This window comes from Polistes fuscatus, unplaced genomic scaffold, assembly GCF_010416935.1.
Source record: "Polistes fuscatus isolate 324 unplaced genomic scaffold, CU_Pfus_HIC Scaffold6, whole genome shotgun sequence".
Classification (NCBI taxonomy): domain Eukaryota; kingdom Metazoa; phylum Arthropoda; class Insecta; order Hymenoptera; family Vespidae; genus Polistes; species Polistes fuscatus.
In genome coordinates this window covers 13,332,891-13,351,887 of record NW_025113140.1, presented here as the reverse complement: position 1 = coordinate 13,351,887, position 18,997 = coordinate 13,332,891, and the positions used below count along the sequence as shown (strand labels likewise).

At 31.1% G+C, this 18,997-nt stretch overlaps 1 protein-coding gene across 30 annotated transcripts in view; it reads left to right on the top strand.

The window, feature by feature from the left end:
* The first annotated feature begins 3,284 nt into the window (after positions 1-3,284).
* LOC122522938 (voltage-dependent calcium channel type A subunit alpha-1) overlaps positions 3,285-18,997 on the top strand; it is a 132,211-nt gene continuing 116,498 nt past the window's right edge. For 8 of the 30 annotated variants that reach the window (XM_043644369.1, XM_043644366.1, XM_043644355.1 and 5 more), the window contains exon 1: positions 3,287-3,553. The gene's annotated coding sequence lies outside the window, so the exon portion shown is untranslated. Of the gene's footprint in view, positions 3,554-18,997 lie in introns of all 30 variants that reach the window. The other 22 variants (XM_043644367.1, XM_043644385.1, XM_043644364.1 and 19 more) reach the window with 8 other exon arrangements.

Below are 18,997 nucleotides of genomic sequence, written 5' to 3'. Positions count from 1 at the left end.
CTCATCTACATTTTGTGTATGTGAAAGGGATTTAAAGAAATCATGATGTTCTAGTGGTATATATCGTAATAAGTTAATTATGTCCTCGAATTTTGCGGTTGTAATTTGTCTTATATTTTTATACAATGGTGTCAATACAATATTTTCGAACTTTCTTGGTCTACCCCAACGTGGTAATAAATTCAAGACTTTAAAATTTTCGTTCTCATTCATTGATGTCTTATAGAAAATTTTATACGATTCATTTTTGACAAAACCCATCCAACATATTTTTAACCAGTTTATTGGTTCTCCGTTATAATTCTTTACCCTTTTAAAAATTGTGTTTTCTAATAATTTTGTTGATACAAAATCTTCTTGTCTCATTTCATGTACAAAAAAGTTATTATCTTTCCGACACTTTTTGATAATATTGTAATAATCTCGGGGGACAAACAGTAAATTATTTTTTTTTAATGCCATTTCTACCACACCAAAACCTCTATCATTTGATAAAATCAAATATCCTGATATTAAAAATCAATGATAAATATCTTAATTTAAGTGTAAATGGACTTAGGCCACTTTTAAAATAAACGGCTCATATCATTCTTCTACGTGATTGATTGACTGAAAACAGCAAGTGGTTCTTAAGAGTCTTTAGTACCCCTCCATAAAATTCTTTGCTGTGTAATTCCAAAGACTGTTCAGAGTACCATGAAAAAATAAATCATCAAAAAACATGGCTCTTAAAATGTGAAAATGTTAACGACATATAAGTAGTAATAATTGATTTAACTGCTTCCATTCATAAAGGATTGCAAGTAAACATAAATTAAAACTATTTAAATGAATTAATCAGGCGAAAAGTTAATTTCATTACTTACCTTATTTAAGATATTGAAAACAAGTTTTTCAATCTTTGTTTAGTTTATAATTATCATTATCAGTTTATCAATATATCTAATAGATAGGGTTATTATATTTTACACTGATATAAAATTTGATTTTTAGGCCCTAGTAAAACATAGCTTTCGCTTATCACGTTTAAGGCATGCAATAAACGTTCTAATTAACGAATAAAAATTATAATTTACAAAATATTTACCTATTGTTTATACATTATGAACGATTAACCTATTTCTTTTCACTACCCTATAGGTTGTTACTTTAGATATCACTTTTAAATATATCCCCTGTAGGTCTACCAACTTTATTTTTATTTTTTTCAAAATGCGCTTGCACCTTGAATATGTGGTTGCGCATGCATAAAACATATCTCCCACTCATGACGTCGCCACTTTATAATTATTCAAAATGTAATAATTATTTTTAACTAATTAATGATAAATAAAAAATATTTAAAAAAATAAAGTTGAGGTGCCGGACAAACAAAAAGTAAGCAATTGATTGAAAACAAAAAACAATAGAAAACTTCATTGCTTTGCTTAGAAATGAGAAAAACCGTTTTAGTATAAACAATTATTGATAACCAATTAAATAATTAATTAATAAAGATAGCAATTATGGATTTTAAATTAGCAAATAGCTAGCAATGAAATGCACTTATTCATTTTTTTCAGCTATTGAGGTTCTATGCCAATTTTTTAATGCTAAACACAGCAGTCTTCTCGCGGTAAGATCTGAGTCGGTATTGCTCGAGCATCCAGCGACCATTGACTTCTTATCATCCATCGGTATGAAAATCTGAAATAAACAAAATCATTGAAATATTAATTACTACCATCGCATAGAAGTTGGGGCATTCATTCTCGGAATCTAAGTTTGTAAAGAACTACCAATTTTAATAAACGCACAGTTATATTACACTTACCTGTAGTCATTGTAATCACTATACTTACTTATGTTACCGTGTGTGTCATCTGTACCTTTTACTTATTATCTACCACTTGATCGTCCACCGGTATACACAACATAACTCTCGAGATCTATCGAAATCTAATTGTAAATTTTGTAACACAAGTACTGCCGAGCGAATAACTGTGCTAAATTCAATTTAAATTTATTTACATGTTGAATTATTATTCACTTCCTTTTGTTCTTCTGACACATCGTTTCTTTGAAATAATCAAATTTTGAATAATCAATCAGAAACACATAGATTTATTGAATACTTGTTAAAAAATGAAATGTATGTATATATGAAACAAATATTTAATGTGCACACAAAGAGTACACACGTGTGTGTGCGTGATACACGTACAGATACTTTTAATAATTTTAGTTTTCAATACAATTACCAAGCATACGAATCTTAAGAAGTTTTACTTCAGTCGCGTGTAAATTCTACGCGCTTTTCTTTTACAACATATTTTTCAATTTGAATAACTATTCTTGACAATCTATTAGAACATTTGTTAGGTACTCCCATTAGCAGGTAAGCTTAGAAAACACGGCATTAAACTGAGGTGTTTATTATATCAGGTATTATAATGAAAGATTATTGCAAACAAAGAAAGCGCTGTTTCACTAATGACTGCTTACGTGATTTTATTATTAATTCACAATAATTATACGCTGATACATATAATAATATTTAAAATCTATTTCAAAAATGATTTCGTCTGTTTTTTCTTCGTTATCGACTTATTTAATCTTTATTTACCGACCGAAATATCGATCATTTTCAAAACAAGATACGGACATTATCATCAGCGATAAATTAGATTTAATTTGATTTTCTTTTTACAAGTCAAACTTTTGAATAAAAATATATAATACAACAGAGTTACGTTTAATAAGAAGATCAATTTTTTACAATTTTTACATTACATTTGTGGTTTTGTTATTTATGTAATGAAATTTTATGGCAAATTACGAGTTAGGAGGCACTCGTATATTCTCTATAATAAAGAGAAGATGATGAGAAGACGAAGAGGAGAGTATAGGGGAGCGACGCAGGAGCGTCGTTACGCGTCGGTGCAACTCTCTCGGATAGGCCGGGTCGTGCCGAGGCGTCCCGAAATTCAAGTGAGGAAGCGCCAGTTAGTGTAGCGACTGTGGAGCGCCTGGAAGCGCGTTATGTCTAATCGCGTAGTCTCCTAGCATCCTTTGGTTCTTCTCTTTTTTTCCCTCCTCCCTTTCTTTATTTTGTCTACCACGATCGCGAGTGTCTTTTAATAATTCAAATAGAACGAAACGTCATCTCAACGCACGCGTTTCGCACCTTTCGTCGACGGCTTATGTTCACTCCCCCTCTTTTTTTTTAACTTTAGCCTTTGATCTTCCTTCTATCTCGAAGTTGCGTTTACAGAAATCAGAGGAGTTACACACCCACGCACACGACGCATATATGTAGTACATTTAACGAACGGCAAGTTTCGATGAATTGTCTAGTACAAAATGCCGCGACGTGACGCCGCTAGCGAATCATCGTCTTGTGACAAGGGTGAATCGGTTGTGGTAACCAGGGAACATAGCGAACATCAAAATCGTTCCAGTAATCATCGTTGAAGTACGTCAATCAGTACGATGACTGATAGCTGACGGATGGATTTCTCCGCTTTACATTCTTGAAGCGTCTGTAAGCTCGAGAATCGAAGAACGGTGGAAGGTATATCTTATTTTCCTCGATTTATCACGTTTTGTGTTATTTTGGTTATCTTTTAAATCTCATAAATCTACATTTTTACGGCTTTTTCTTTTTTTTTTTTGAAATTATTTCTTTTTTCGTTGATTACCTTCCGTATAGGTCCATTTTTTCGTTTGTTTGCAACACCATTTTCCTCGTGAACCACGAAAATTTTTTCTGTTCTCATCTTTTTTTTCCTTTTAATTTAAAGAGAAGTGCTGCATCCGGTAGAACGAGTTGTCATAGAATTATAAAAATAATACAAAAATGATTGTTTTTCTTATTCATATATAGGAGTGTGAATATAATAAGTAAGTGCTAGACACAAGAATTAAAAAGTATATTAAATAGATAGTAAAGAAAAGAAATAAATAAGAAGAGGATACTGTGAAAATTCTCTTGGTAACTGATACTTGAGAAAACTTAGTTGTTAAGGGTATTTCCACGCGATGTAATATAAGTTAGACTAATGATATTCAACGTAATCACGTTGTAAGTATTCGCAGTATTAGTGTTTTTAAGACTACAAATGAACAATTCTATATTGAATTCATTGGAAAAAGATTCCTTCGCGCGATATCGTATTTTTTAATTAATTTTCTTGTTCAAGAAGCACTCTAGAGCTTTTCTATTGTAAAATCGATACGAAAGTTCGAACATTTTCTCCCGTATATATGAGTTTCGAATAGACGATGGTACGAATGTTACATCTTCTTTTCTAGTATAGCTTGTGGATTTTCAAAACTAGATGTTCCATTAGAATCGATCGTACGATATTGTAGGAGGTCACAACCTGGGAAAACGTCGATCGCAACTTTGATATCAGCTTTTCGTAGAATAGTTTATATTATATATATAGCGTAGTAATTTCGATCGACAAAACATCACATCAATATGATTGTTCTTTGTAATATTTTTTTTTAATTTTTGTTATTTTCTTATTTTACTTTTATTTTATTTTATTTTTCTATTCCTACGAATTTGAGTTGAAATAAAACATAAGGAATCGATTGTTCAATCGATCCGAGTGTTCGAGTGCATCTTAATTATTAATATTATTTTTGTTATTTTTCTTGAATTTACGGTGATAAAAAAGAAAGATAAGAGAAAAAGTAGGTAGTATGAATGAAACCGAGAGAAAGAGATAGACAGGTAGAAGAAATACTTTCGTTTTTTCATCTTATTTCGCAAAACTTGGAGTCCCTTGAGTATAATGAATTTTTCACGTAAACCATTAGAGTGGATTGTCAGGAAGAAAACTAAATTTCGTGTCCATTATTAGATAAGACCGTAAGATCGTTTTCTCTTTTTCTGTTTTTGTTTGTTTATTGTTTCATTTTTTTTGTTTTGTTTTTCTTTTTTATTTTCAGTAATGAGCGAACACGAAAGCTGAAACTGCAGTGTTTGATTTTGAGCTTTTCTCGAAACGATTAAGATCTTGATTCGTCCTATCTTGAGTGTTTAAAAATACTCAACAAACACGCACACTGTATTTCTATTGTTTCAGTTTCTCAGTTGTGTTTTATCAATACAAATTTAAATTTACAAACTAATCTATTTTGTTTAAACTAAGATATCGGATGATAAATCGAGTAAATATAATAAGTACGATGTTGTACTTGATGTTTAAATTGATCGAATAAAGCGAAGAAAAGTTACAACCAACTTCTATATTTATCCTTCGAAATATGTAAGATTGAAATATGAAATATGAAATATTGATTGAGATATGAAATATGTAAGATTTCTAGATTCTTCGAAATTATTTTCTATTTGAAACAACTAACCGGAATGTAAATCTAGAGTAAGGGAAGAAACATGCAAACGAGAAAACTTGCAAAGTGGAATGGCTTAATGATAGCTTGATCATAGAAATAAAGAAATAAAAAAAAGTAAAAAAGATATGAAAACAAAAAAAAGAGGAAGAGAAAGAGAGAGAGAGAGAGAGAGAGAGAGAGAAAAGTGAATGGAGCAGAGCTAATACTTATTGGTTATTACGTCAAACTTTATCATTATCGTTGAAGATCTATAATAACGTCGATAAGCCTGTTGCTTCGTATTTTTTCTTCGTTATTACGTCGATGATGAACGGAAAATACGATATCGGCAGGTATATTTTTTTTTCCTTTTTATTTTCATTACTTTTTTAAATCGCGAAATTCTTCAAGCTGTCTCTTTCTCTTTCTTTCTTTTTCTTTCTTTTTTCTCTCGTAGGAAATAGTAGACCACGTAGAGTTTATAGCTGCATGTTGGGCGTTTGATTGGATCAACCGGTAGATTAACGCGAATGTTGTGTTGGATGCTAACGGTATTCTCACAGGGTGGTAAAAAAAAAGTTAATGAAACATTGATTCTTATTTTACGTTTTCTTCTTCTTCCAATATTTTATTTCTTTTAACAAGTTATAAGAATTCTAAATATTATATTAGATTGGCATTAATTAGATCATTAAATCTCGACGTAATATTCTCTCTCTCTCTCTCTCTCTCTCTATCTTTTTCTTTTTCTTTTCCCTTTTCTAATTAACTCGATAAAATCAACGATATCGTTAAATAAAACCATGGTAGGAGAGTCTCGAACATATTTAATAAGAGTTTCGAATATCGCCATACGCTTGAGCACCCGTTAGATTCAAATCGTATCTAGATACGTATGTAAGTATGTAAGTATGTATATATATATACATATATAAATAGATATCACATGAAGCACATATAAGGCTGCAGCCAGCGACATTGTAATAAAATATTCGATGTAGTGAGAAATACAGTTTATGTCATACACACACACACACACACACACACACACACACACACAATGCAAGTTACGTCATTAGTCTGAGAAGGAACGTCTATACGCTTATTACAAAAATATATATACATACAATGTATTTAAAGTACTTCCTACTTCCGTAGTTGTTAAACTAGGTACTCCTTGGTCAAGCTCTCGCTTTGGACTTCTCGTATTTAGAAATAAGAACTTTCGTTTGATTTGCTCAACTAATTCTAAACTTTCCGATACGAGGTTCCCAAATTCTACCAGAATAACAACCTTTGCTCATCATTTTTTTTATTTGCGTTAGCACTAGTAATAATAGAGTATTAGAATAGTATTTCAGTTACGATTCGATATGTAACTCTCTCTTTCTTTCTCTCTCTCTCTCTCTCTCTCTCTTTCTCTCTCTTCGATAAACACCCTTTTTAAAGAAACCATAATCGTGCGTAGGAAGTTATTGTAGTTAAATCTCTTAGAACCCTTGAATAACATGTATCACAGTTGTATACCAATCAGAATTCGACTTGTTTTCAATAGTATATATCACAATGAACTCATTGAAAGCGCTTTAGAAGCGAAGCAGCGCATGAGCGTAATGGTCCTAAATCAAATAGTAGTATAGTGCTATATATACATACGCAACAGATTGTGTATACATAGCAATGAACTGAATCGGTATGCGCGTTCGCATTGAAATGATCTATCCGATGAACGAATAATAGTAGTGCATCGGCTCGAATCCACTATAACAGCAAGAACAACAATTAGAACGTTTACAACTGTGAAGTAAAGTCTTATTCGGTTAGGTATAGATATTCCGAAGATTAGGTTAAAGCTCGTACATGAAATAAATTCACGGGTATGATGATGAATAAATGAAAAGAATCGTTAGAACTTTTGGATCCATTAATTTTTTAGTTATAAAGTAGTTATTCTCTGTAATAACGAAGAGTCCAAACATTTATTTTTCAGACATATCCTGTTAAAAATAAAAATGTTACATCCAATAGGAACAAAATACTGTTTTCAAACTAAATTAACTTATATCCGTAGAATTGGAATCAAAAGTTTTAATATTAGATAACCCCTTACGCGAATATTATACGAGTACAGTTATCGATGAGTTTTATGTAATTACATAACTCCTATATATATAAACATTATCTATTATTATTATTATTATTATTATTATTATTATTATTATTATTATTATTATTATTATTATTATTATTATTATTATTATTATTATTATTATTGATATATATTTATTCGGAAGAAGATGGGAGTGGAGATCGATCGAATATAAATGAAATTTATTTCCAACTAAGTTTTATATACATATCACGTAAGCATACGAATTTTTCTACATTATTATTAATAGATATACGGAATACAAATAATCAAATATAAATATATATACAAATTAATAAAATATAAAAGTATATAAATTACTATCGGACAAATAAAATGCGATTAACGTTAATGATGCAACATAAAGTAAATTTCCCGGTGAAGTAATCAAACGTTTCGACGCATTTTGCGAGTGTACATCTGTAAAACCTGATCTTTTCTGATCGCCGAATTTGAATTTGATTAGGGTGAGATAGAGAGAGAGAAAGAGGGAGAGGGAGAGAGAGAGAGAGAAAGAGAGAGAGAGAGAGAGAAAATGAAAGAGATAGGAGACGAGGTTGGCAGGTGTTCACAGGGATCCTGCGGAGCAGGTTTAAAGGGGTTCGGAAAGTATGGGGTAGACGTAGGAGGGTAAGAGCAGGAGTGGTTATATATAGCAGCATGCCCGGAGCATCGATCGACGAACCTACTGAGCCTGGGAGAACACGCGGATTCGGCACTGTTCATTCTCTCTCTATCTCTCTTTCATTTTCTACTTTATTTTTATATTTTGCTGCTCTTTTTTTCATTCTCCCTCTCTTTCGCTCATTATATCTTTTCTTTCATCTCATTCTTTATTTGTTTTTCTCTTTCACTTTCCCTCCTCTACTTTTTCTCCTTTACTTTTTCTTTTCCCCCCTTTCTCTTTCACTCTTATTCATTTTATATTTCTCTTTTTCATTTTCCTTACTTTTTCTCTGTCCATTTTATCATCTAAAAATTTGAGTTCATGAAAACTTATTTCCTTTCGTTTTCTTTTTTTTTTTCCTATTTGATTATAACACCAACTCGTGTGTTAACTGTGAAGAGATGTGTTAAATCTAAAATAAACAAAAAGGACTGAAAGAGAGCATTATCTTTATGAGAAGACAAAAGAAAAATAATATGCGATGCTTGGATTGGCCATACGAGTTAGACATCATAAATCAAAAGAAGATGAAATACTTGGTTGAGGAAGGAGAATTGCTTTGGGGAATCACCTTCCGGGCAATTGGTTTCCTTCTTCGATTCCTCTCTCTCTCCCTCTCTCTATTTCTCTGTCGAGAGAGAGAGAGCTTCGGACTTGTTGCATTTCGGAAAAGCTCGGCTGCTGGACCGCCGCAGACGATGTTTCATCTATATATACGTATAAACATGTACATACTATGTATATAAATTTATGTTGCACATTCACGTTCATTATACACATATACTTATACATACGAATATACAATACCCGCTAAAATTTTAGATTTAATACGTAAATTCACAGAAAAATAGGTTATTTATATGAAAAAATGAATGCCTTTAGAGTAACCAAGGTAGATTTATTTGTCCAAAAATAAACTTAAGAATAATGTGCTTCATATTTCATATTATTTTGTTATCTATTTTTCTTTAAATTGCACTTTCGTCAGTAAAACACCACCCTTAATTTTAATAACAGCTTTATATACTTTGGACAATTCGACAATTAGATTTTTGACAATTCGCTATTTTGACAATTAGTATTTTCAATTGAATATTTTTTCATGCTTCTTCTAAAAGATGCCAAGATTTCCAATATGATAGCTCATTCCGAGCATTGACTTAAACTGGAAAACAGGATTATTACTTTTATTTTATTTTTGCAGCTGTTTATTTGTCAAACGTAAACCATTCATTTCAATTTGTCAATGCGCGCGCGTGTGTGTGTAACGATACATTTATTATAATACATGGCATGCTAGAACGAAACAACTCCAATATTTCATTGATTATTTTTTTATATTTTTCATTGATTTATTATTATGATTATTATCATTTTGTTTTTTTGTTTCTTTTTTTCGTATAGATAGAGTTAACTGTATATATTTTTTATCCTATGGTAAAGGAAATACTCTGAAAGGAGAAATATTCTCTCTCTTTCTCTCTCGTTCTCTTGTTTGAGCTGTACAAAATGCTTCGCGATATTAACCTTACTGTATTGCTTGCACTTTAATTTGCTAATACAAGAAGCATACCACGATGAAAAAAAAGAAGAGAGAGGAAGAAGAAGAAGAAGAAGAAGAAGAATAAGAAGAAATAGGGGAAAAAAAAGAGGAAGAGAAGAAGAAAGTTCGGTCTCTCGACAATTCACGGGCGCTTTTCCTTCAGCTTCTCTTAAAATTATTTTCCAAACGTATTACTATCGTTAGCAAAATCTTTGAGACCGAAAGAGATAAAGAAGGTAGTTTTATTGGTACGTATTATATTGTGGAAATATTTTTCACGTTCTAATTCCAATAAGACAGAAAGAAGCAGAGAGACCACTCATCGGTTTACCTTTATTAGATTTCAAAAATTAAACGTTTTCTTAAACCCCAATCCATATACCACACCATTTCCCATGTATAAAGAAGGGTTTTAAACCACACACAAACCATAAATCCATAATCACAAGCCAGCCAATTTACATAAATTCAACGAATTCTTAGTATTAATACTTGCATATTCGCATCAATTCCTCGTATTTCTGTTTGTTTTCTTTTTTAATTAACTTAATGTATACGAATTTTTCGCCCGAACGATTAAGTTTTTGATTTTAATATTGCGTGATCGACTGAATGAACTCGAATCGAATCGTATAATAATTAACTAAATGAGTTCTTTCTTTGAACTTCCTTTTTGCGTAATAATTTGCGTATAATACACGTGTTCCGATCATATTATATATATAAAATGTATCTTTTCAGATAGGAGAATATTTGACTCTTATATTTTCTTAATAAGATTGTATTTAGCTTAATACAATACTTTCTTAATTGTTCCGTAAATTATAACAACTTAATATCGTTGAATAAATTAAGAAGATAAATTTCTCCTGTGTAATTTTGTAATTTTCGGTAAGACGTTAATTCACTCACAATTAGTTATACAAAAATAAAGTCGAATGACAATATAGATTGATTTTTTTACTTACAAATAGCGGAATAAACTTCAAAGAAAATATGACTTTAGTTATTAAAAATTTTGAAAGAAATCACTTTCCGTAAACTTTTTATTATTTTTTTCTGTTCCCATTTTATGGGTTGTTTTATTTTTTTATTCTATTTCTCTTTTACGAGTCCTCCCGTCATCATCGACGGAAATGAGCTTAAAACTTTGTTTTTATCAGTAATGGGAAGCCGTGAGCGATAACAGGTGTTAAAGCGCGTAAAGTCGATAGAAAATAAGCCATATTGCTTTTTTCAATACGTATGCGTACGAGTTTTTGTTCTCCGCGAAGGAAAATGAAATATTAAAAGTATATAAGAGTACAATAAATTGTCTCAAGAGCTTTTAAGAGAAGACCAATCAAAATGCATCTTGTAGGAAAGCCAAGCTTTACATCTATTTCACGTATATCAAAGTTCTTAGTTTATTCTCTTGTGCCAATGTTCCTCAGTGTATTACTCCTTTTGAAACTTTGAAAATAATTTATTTTTTATTCTAAAATGTGTATTCTTGATTTTAAAACATCTCTTGAGGGGTTATACGCAGTTGCGTGGCTCAAAAAAAACGTCTTTTTATGAATTTTTTATAGAAAAAGTTTTAACTTATCAATTATAAGTGATGGTAATTCAAATAGAGTCTACTTTTAAGAATACAATAGCGCGTCGATCATGTAAAAATATTAATGTGCACCGCTCCTGTAGATGATTTCCTGAACGTCCTCTAAAAAAAGGCGCTTGGCGGTGATCTCCACTTCGGCAGTTTTGATTAATCAAAATCAAAAGAAATGGTGGATTCTTTTAAAGGATAGATTAATGCAGATATTAACGGGAGGAATATTAAAAATTTTGATTTTTGACAAAATGGCGTCTATCTGAAAAAAATGTTTTGTTTTTGACTGAAATTTTCGCTCTAAATTGTAAAAAAAAAATAGTAATAGTTTTTTTAAATTTTATTCCTCCCGTCAATACCTGACGAATATATTTAAGAATATTTTATAAAAATATAAGACAAATCAGTTGTGTTATTTCTGAGAAATCGAAATCACCGACTTTGAAAATACCGTTTTGAGAAAAACGCGTTTAAAGTTTCAAAGAAACGTTTACACATAGTTAAAAATTTTTGTTTGCAGCTTACATGAAGTGAAGAATATTTGCCGGATCAATTTGAAATTTTCAGAGAATATACTTAAATATATATACATTCTGAAAATGCAAAAAAAAATCGATTTTTTGAAAATTCTAACTGCGTATAACCCCTTAAGTTATCGTTTACGGATTTACAATAAAATGCATTATCCATTATTCAAAGTTTCCAAGTTATTTATTGTATTCGGAGAAGAACTCCTTTCCTTTCTTTTTATTTCAACTTATTACTTCGATTTTATTTTGATAACCGGATATATATACCTACATTTTTTTTCTTTTGTACCAACATAAGAGAACATTTTTTAGTTATGCTTATAATACGCGACATATTGAATTATAACGTCATCGGATCTTTCTATACACGTTCTCAGCTATTTTCTCAGCGATCCAACATTTTTCGTAACGTGTGGAGAATTTCAAAATCTCCGGTGGAATACCAAATGTGATTTCGTATTATATTGCGAACAATAACTCTTAATTCGAGGAAGAAGCAACGTTAAATTAGAATGATTAATGTCGCGTAAATATCCAAATAAATATACTATAATTTGTAAAGTATTATATTATCTTTTAAGATGAATTTAGATAAAAGCGTAGGCTTTCATTTTCTTACCTTTCTTTTTCTTTTTTCCTTCCCTTCGGAAATTAATTTAAAGAGAAAAGAATAATATTCGTGATTTGTGAAAACGCGTAATGAAAATCATACTCATAAGCAAATAATGACAGAGCCCTTTGACTTTAGAGTTTATAGATATTTTTCAATATAAAGTGACGCCATTATCGCCTCATCTACCTATACAGATATACTCTTATCAACTAGAAATCGGAATCAATAGTGTTTCTACAAAAGATAAAATATTCCTTGTTTTATCATCATATCTATTTTCAATCCAATTTTAAACGTACCGTAATAGAAGTATATTAGTCCAGTCAATAAGGTCCAAACTTCGCAGTTGTAGGAAAGAAGGTGGAAACTTGATTTAAGGGTAAATAGACGACGCTGAATCGAATAGTGCTAATTTTTTTGAAGTGAAAGGTGCCGTTTTAAAGAAAAAGGGTAAAAAAGGATAAAAATTGGTAAAAAATGGCTTTATCTTAGAATGTAGGCATTTTATCGAAAAAAAGTTTCAGACAAGAGTTGTAGAGAATTAAAATATACGTAAAAAATGTTCTAAGAGTTTTCTTCGTATTTGAAAAAATAAGCGAAAAATATTGGAATGAAGATGGGAAAATAATTGTAAGAGTGGGGAAGCAAGTCCCGCCTCTCAGTCGGCTTTTACACGCGAGCGGGCTAGTGTGCGTGCGAGCGTCCGTGTGTACTAAACACAAACGAAGGATCTTCGGCAATCTTCGGGACTCTCGGTCTTGAATGAAAGTGCGAGTGAGAGAACAAACCGATATTACTCCCTTTCTATTTGTTTAGGCGATAACGAGTATTATTGTCTTGGCCATCGATTGTTGAGCGTTCTGTATACGAGTGCGAGTGAGAAAGAAAACCGATATTTCTCTCTTTCTATTTCTTCTTTCGGTAGCGAGAATTTTTCGTTTTGGCCATCGTGCGTCGAGCGTTTTGTATATCTATATATATCGGCGTATAAGCGCGGCATTTTTAAATCGAATCTTGATGCTTATGGCACGCCGTTTTTTTATTTATTGTCAAAAATAATGAACCTTGAGTAAAAAAAAAAAATAATTCATTTTAACAGAAACTATTATTATTTAGTTGAGAGTAAAAATAATGAATTAATTTTGTGCCTCGCCATAAAATTAATTAGAATAATTAATTGATATTAATTTTTTGACTCACAAAAATTTATTTGTATACCAAATTGAATACGTATTCTCTTTAAGACGAAATTTAAAATTTAAATATTTTTCCTATTAAATTATGTATTTTATAAAATTTTAAATTACTGACTTTTTGTCTCGTAAAAATTTATTAGTGTATCAAATTAAATACATATTTGAAAAAGAAGAATTTTATATCCACACACATAAAATTAATTCAAGATATATATGAAAGGATATTCTAAAAACGTGGAATTTATTTTTTGTCTATACATAATTTTAATTCATTTTTATTATGTTATAAGAAAACAGTAATGCATTCTGATTCATCTTCGAAGTCTTAAGAATTGTACGAAAAATATTGAGCAATTATCAATTGGTGCGTTAACGTAAGTAGTAACGTCTTCGCTTCTCGCGCTGGTTTATTACCGTTCGATTCTTCGCGGGGGAATTATTTTTTTTATAAGTTTTTCTATCCTTAACAAGGAGACGATCAGTGAGTCTCACCTCAGATTTTTTTCAAATTTTGCATTAACGATATAAATTTTATTAAGAAATCAACATTATTACGCGAGTAATAAAATTACCAATTATAAATAAAATAATATCCAATAAATAACAAAAATTAATTTTTAACGTGCCGAAACGAGACATTTTTTAGGATGATATTTACAGGATGAATTTGTAATTTAAGTAATAAACTTCGTTTATTTTTGCAGGATGTAAAAAAATTTATTGCTTTTAATTTTTTTGTAATAATTTTAATTTTTTTTCTATATATAATTAGAAATTAGGAAATGTAAAAATAATTTATATAACCTAAGGATAGAAAAACTTATAAAAAAAATAATTCCCCCGCGAAGAATCGAACGGTAATAAACCAGCGCGAGAAGCGAAGACGTTACTACTTACGTTAACGCACCAATTGATAATTGCTCAATATTTTTCGTACAATTCTTAAGACTTCGAAGATGAATCAGAATGCATTACTGTTTTCTTATAACATAATAAAAATGAATTAAAATTATGTATAGACAAAAAATAAATTCCACGTTTTTAGAATATCCTTTCATATATATCTTGAATTAATTTTATGTGTGTGGATATAAAATTCTTCTTTTTCAAATATGTATTTAATTTGATACACTAATAAATTTTTACGAGACAAAAAGTCAGTAATTTAAAATTTTATAAAATACATAATTTAATAGGAAAAATATTTAAATTTTAAATTTCGTCTTAAAGAGAATACGTATTCAATTTGATATACAAATAAATTTTTGTGAGTCAAAAAATTAATATCAAATAATTATTCTAATTAATTTTATGGCGAGGCACAAAATTAATTCATTATTTTTACTCTCAACTAAATAATAATAGTTTCTGTTAAAATGAATTATTTTTTTTTTTTACTCAAGGTTTATTATTTTTGACAATAAATAAAAAAACGGCGTGCTATAAGCATCAAGATTCGATTTAAAAATGCCGCGCTTATACGCCGATATATAGATATACAAAACGCTCGACGCACGATGGCCAAAACGAAAAATTCTCGCTACCGAAAGAAGAAATAGAAAGAGAGAAATATCGGTTTTCTTTCTCACTCGCACTCGTATACAAAACGCTCGACGCTCGATGGCCAAGACGTAAAATTCTCGCTACCGAAAGAAAAAATATAAAAAGAGAAATATCAGAACGCTCAACAATCGATGGCCAAGGACTATAATACTCGTTATCGCATGATAAATAAAAAGAGAGAAGTATTGGTTTGTTCTCTCACTCGCACTTTCATTCAAGACCGAGAGTCCCGAAGATTGCCGAAGATCCTTCGTTTGTGTATTAGTGCACACGGACGCTCGCACGCATACTAGCTCGCTCGCGTGTAAAACGCGACGGAGGGATAAGCTTGCTTTCTCCCACTCTTACAATTTTTTTCCCATCTTCAATCCAATTTTATTCGCTTATTTTTTAAAATACGAAGATAACTCATAGAACATTTTTTTAGTATTTTTCAATTCTCTACAACTTTTGTTTGAAACTTTTTTCGATTAAATGCCTAGATTCTATGATAAAGCCATTTGTTACCCATTTTTATCTTTTTTTACCATTTTTCTCAAAAACGGCACATTTTACTGCAAAAAAATTTGCACTATTCGATTCAGCGTCGTCTATTTACCCTTAGATCAAGTTTCCACCTTCTTTCCTACAACTGCGAAGTTTGGACCTTATTGACTGGACTATATACCTTTTCTTTTTTTAAATATATAACACTTGATATTTTATTTATTCCATCTTTTTTCGTACAAGATATATAAATATAGATACATAATGATACGTATGCATATATGTATGACACCGATCATTTATTTTCGTCCTCGAATCACCGCGTCGTGCACGTTAAATATTATACAGCTTATAGGAGAGGGTGGAGAAGTAGAATAATAATTATATTTATATGAAAGAGCGAGAGAGAGAGAGAGAGAGAGAGAGAAAGAAAAAAAAAGAAAGGAAAAAAGAGAAAGAGCAGATAATTACTATCGATTACTCGTGGACTCATGCACGAACGACTTCGTACCAACGAGGCTCACCTGTTGCTAAACTCGTGGTTGATCTCTCTCGAAGCTTTTTGCGATCGGTTAAATGAAATTTGATTTTGTTAAAAAGTAATCATCCCATTCCCTCCTCCACACACACCCACACATATATATCCGCTCACGCTTATATATAAAATTTTTTGAAAGATCGTAGGATATCGCTTGTATAATCATTGTCTCTAATGAATTGCGTTATTTGGTATACTCGGTAAAGAATGAAAGTGGGAGGTTGATTATTTTTGACGTTAATAGCGTTTATGTATTTTCAGGTGCTAATAATAGCATAGGTAGTAGCTTTTAAGGGGACAAGAAATGATTGTGGCACGTGTTATATTGGGTAAAGGCACGGCATTGGTAGAGCGCGAAAATGGGATCGAGTGGTTTCGCGTTGGTAGAGCCTTCGGCAAACTCGAGATATTACGAGTCTAATGGTAGATCGAAGATAACATTAGTTAGTGGAGACACTCGAGTTAACGCTAACGTAGAGAAGTAACCTAATGTCTCTCTCTCTCATTCTCTCTCTCTTCTCGATTATTTTTTATGGATTATTGATGGTTTTTATAAAACTTATTGTTAGAATCCATTAACGAGCTTAAGTAACTATTCGATCGAATCGTCAAAGTTTCAATGAAATAAAATGAGAAGAACGCTCGTAGGAGTTCCTTCGGTAGAGAAATTGTAGACCAGGCCATCGCCTTTATTGCGTTTCTATTTTTCTCTTTCTCTTGTCGATGTGATATCGCTATTATTTCTTTTCTACGTTACGACGGTTAGACCTATTTCTCGTCCCCGTTGCTTGGCAGGTTAATACGGGCTTTATAGGGTGTATTACGTTTTACGAGAAAGAGAGAGAGAGAGAGAGAGAACTTTCTCGGTTAGCTTCGACAATTTCATCGTATTTTTTTCGCTATTCTCGTAGAAATATTTTTCTTACACGTTAACGAAATTTTGTTGTTTTCTCTTTTTGAAGTTATACTTCTTTTTTGTTTTTCTTTCAATGGTTTTAAAGTTTCACCAAAATTGTCAGGTTCAATTGAAATTTGGGTTATTTCTCTCTCTCTCTCTCTCTCTCTTTGTATCTCTATCTCTATCTCTTGCTTTTCATGTTCTTCTTCTCTTTCTCATAGAGGTAATGATTGCATTTACGTTTGGTTGCTCGTAGTTAAGCTCGCGTGTTAAACGTAACTTACTCCTTCCGAGGCTACGCGTCTAAAGTTACGACGACTGAAGCTTGAATGTAAAGAGAGGAGGTAAAATAGCACAATTTCGGTCTATGCTACGTAATATCTTACATTGGTGAAACTTCGAAGGTAACGATGTGAAAGTAACGAATTTGAAATACGTCTTTTCCTTGTATTTTTATACATATGTGTATATCAGCCTTTCCTGTCGAATAAACTTCAATTGACGCGTACATATATTACATTTTAAAGTATATTTTTATATTTAGACAGTTTTTTTTAATAAAAGTTGTTTAAGCCTTTTTTAGAAAATAAATTGAATAAATTTTCATTAACTATAAATAAAATATCCTAATAAATTTCTTCATTTTTGTCATAAATAGATTTACACTCTAATAAACGTTTAACTGCATTTATTAAACGTTTAGTTATTGATTTTTATTATTAACGCAAATTGTATTTAAATAATTATACAAAAAAAAAAACACTTTCATGGCGCTTTCATCGATCTTGATTTATGCTAGTCAGATAATGGGCATCGAATTTATTCTTATATGAAACTTCGATATTAATTAGCGCAACTCGCTGTTAGACGTTATGCATCCTTGCCTTCTAATCGACGATCACACGATGCGTTAAATATTCCTTACTGTAATTAATAGACAGACTAATCGGTGGTCTAGGAAGATAAAATAAGTATAATAATTAAATTGGTAAAAAACCTGTGTGTGTGTGTGTGTGTGTGTGTGTGCGCGCGCGCGTGCGCGTGCGTGTGTGTGTGTGTGTGTGCGCGCGCGCGTGCGCGTGCGTGTGTGTGTGTGACCGAACAGATCTTACTCTAAACCAATGAATAAGTCATTTAGAGAGTTAACGATCTTATATATATATATATATATATAACAAATAAATATTCTTTATTTAAATTTATAAATCGTGAAAGGAAGAAAGGAATGAAGGAATAGAGCTTCTCGAAAATCGGTGGTAAATTTTAATGAGACTTGATAATTTGTCTTTCTCTAATTGTCTCTTTTTCTCTTTTGCTCTTTAATAATCTTACACTTTCAAGTAGATACTTGAATACTTAGAAACTTTCTTCGACTCTCTTCTTCTTCTTCTTCTTCTTCCTCTTCTTCCTCTTCTCCCTCTCATTTTCAAACCTAATTCGCATAATAAAGTCTTGTTCGACTTTCGTTCATGTTTATTTTAAGTCGGGAGTAATAAAACAAATGCATAGCCTCTTGCTTCTACAATTTGATTTATTTGTGTTTTGCGTTCTTTAAATTAATATCGAGATAAATGAGTTAATTTCAAGAAAATATCGAATTATATGATAAATAAATATTCATCATGCATCATATAATTTAGGTGGAAAAGAACTTTCTCTTCAGTAGATTTATTTGTCGTCGTCGTCATCGTCGTTGTCGTCGTCGTTTCAGAGGAATAAAGAAAGAAAAATAAACTTGCTCCTTTTGTTATTTTTTAATGGAGTTCTCTTGGAACTTCAATCGATATCCAATACTTGTTGCTTCTGAACTGATTTCCAGAAAAGTATATGCGATTCGATTGCCTTTATTCCGTCAATCTTTTCTAATATTTTATATATGTTAAACGATATTTTCG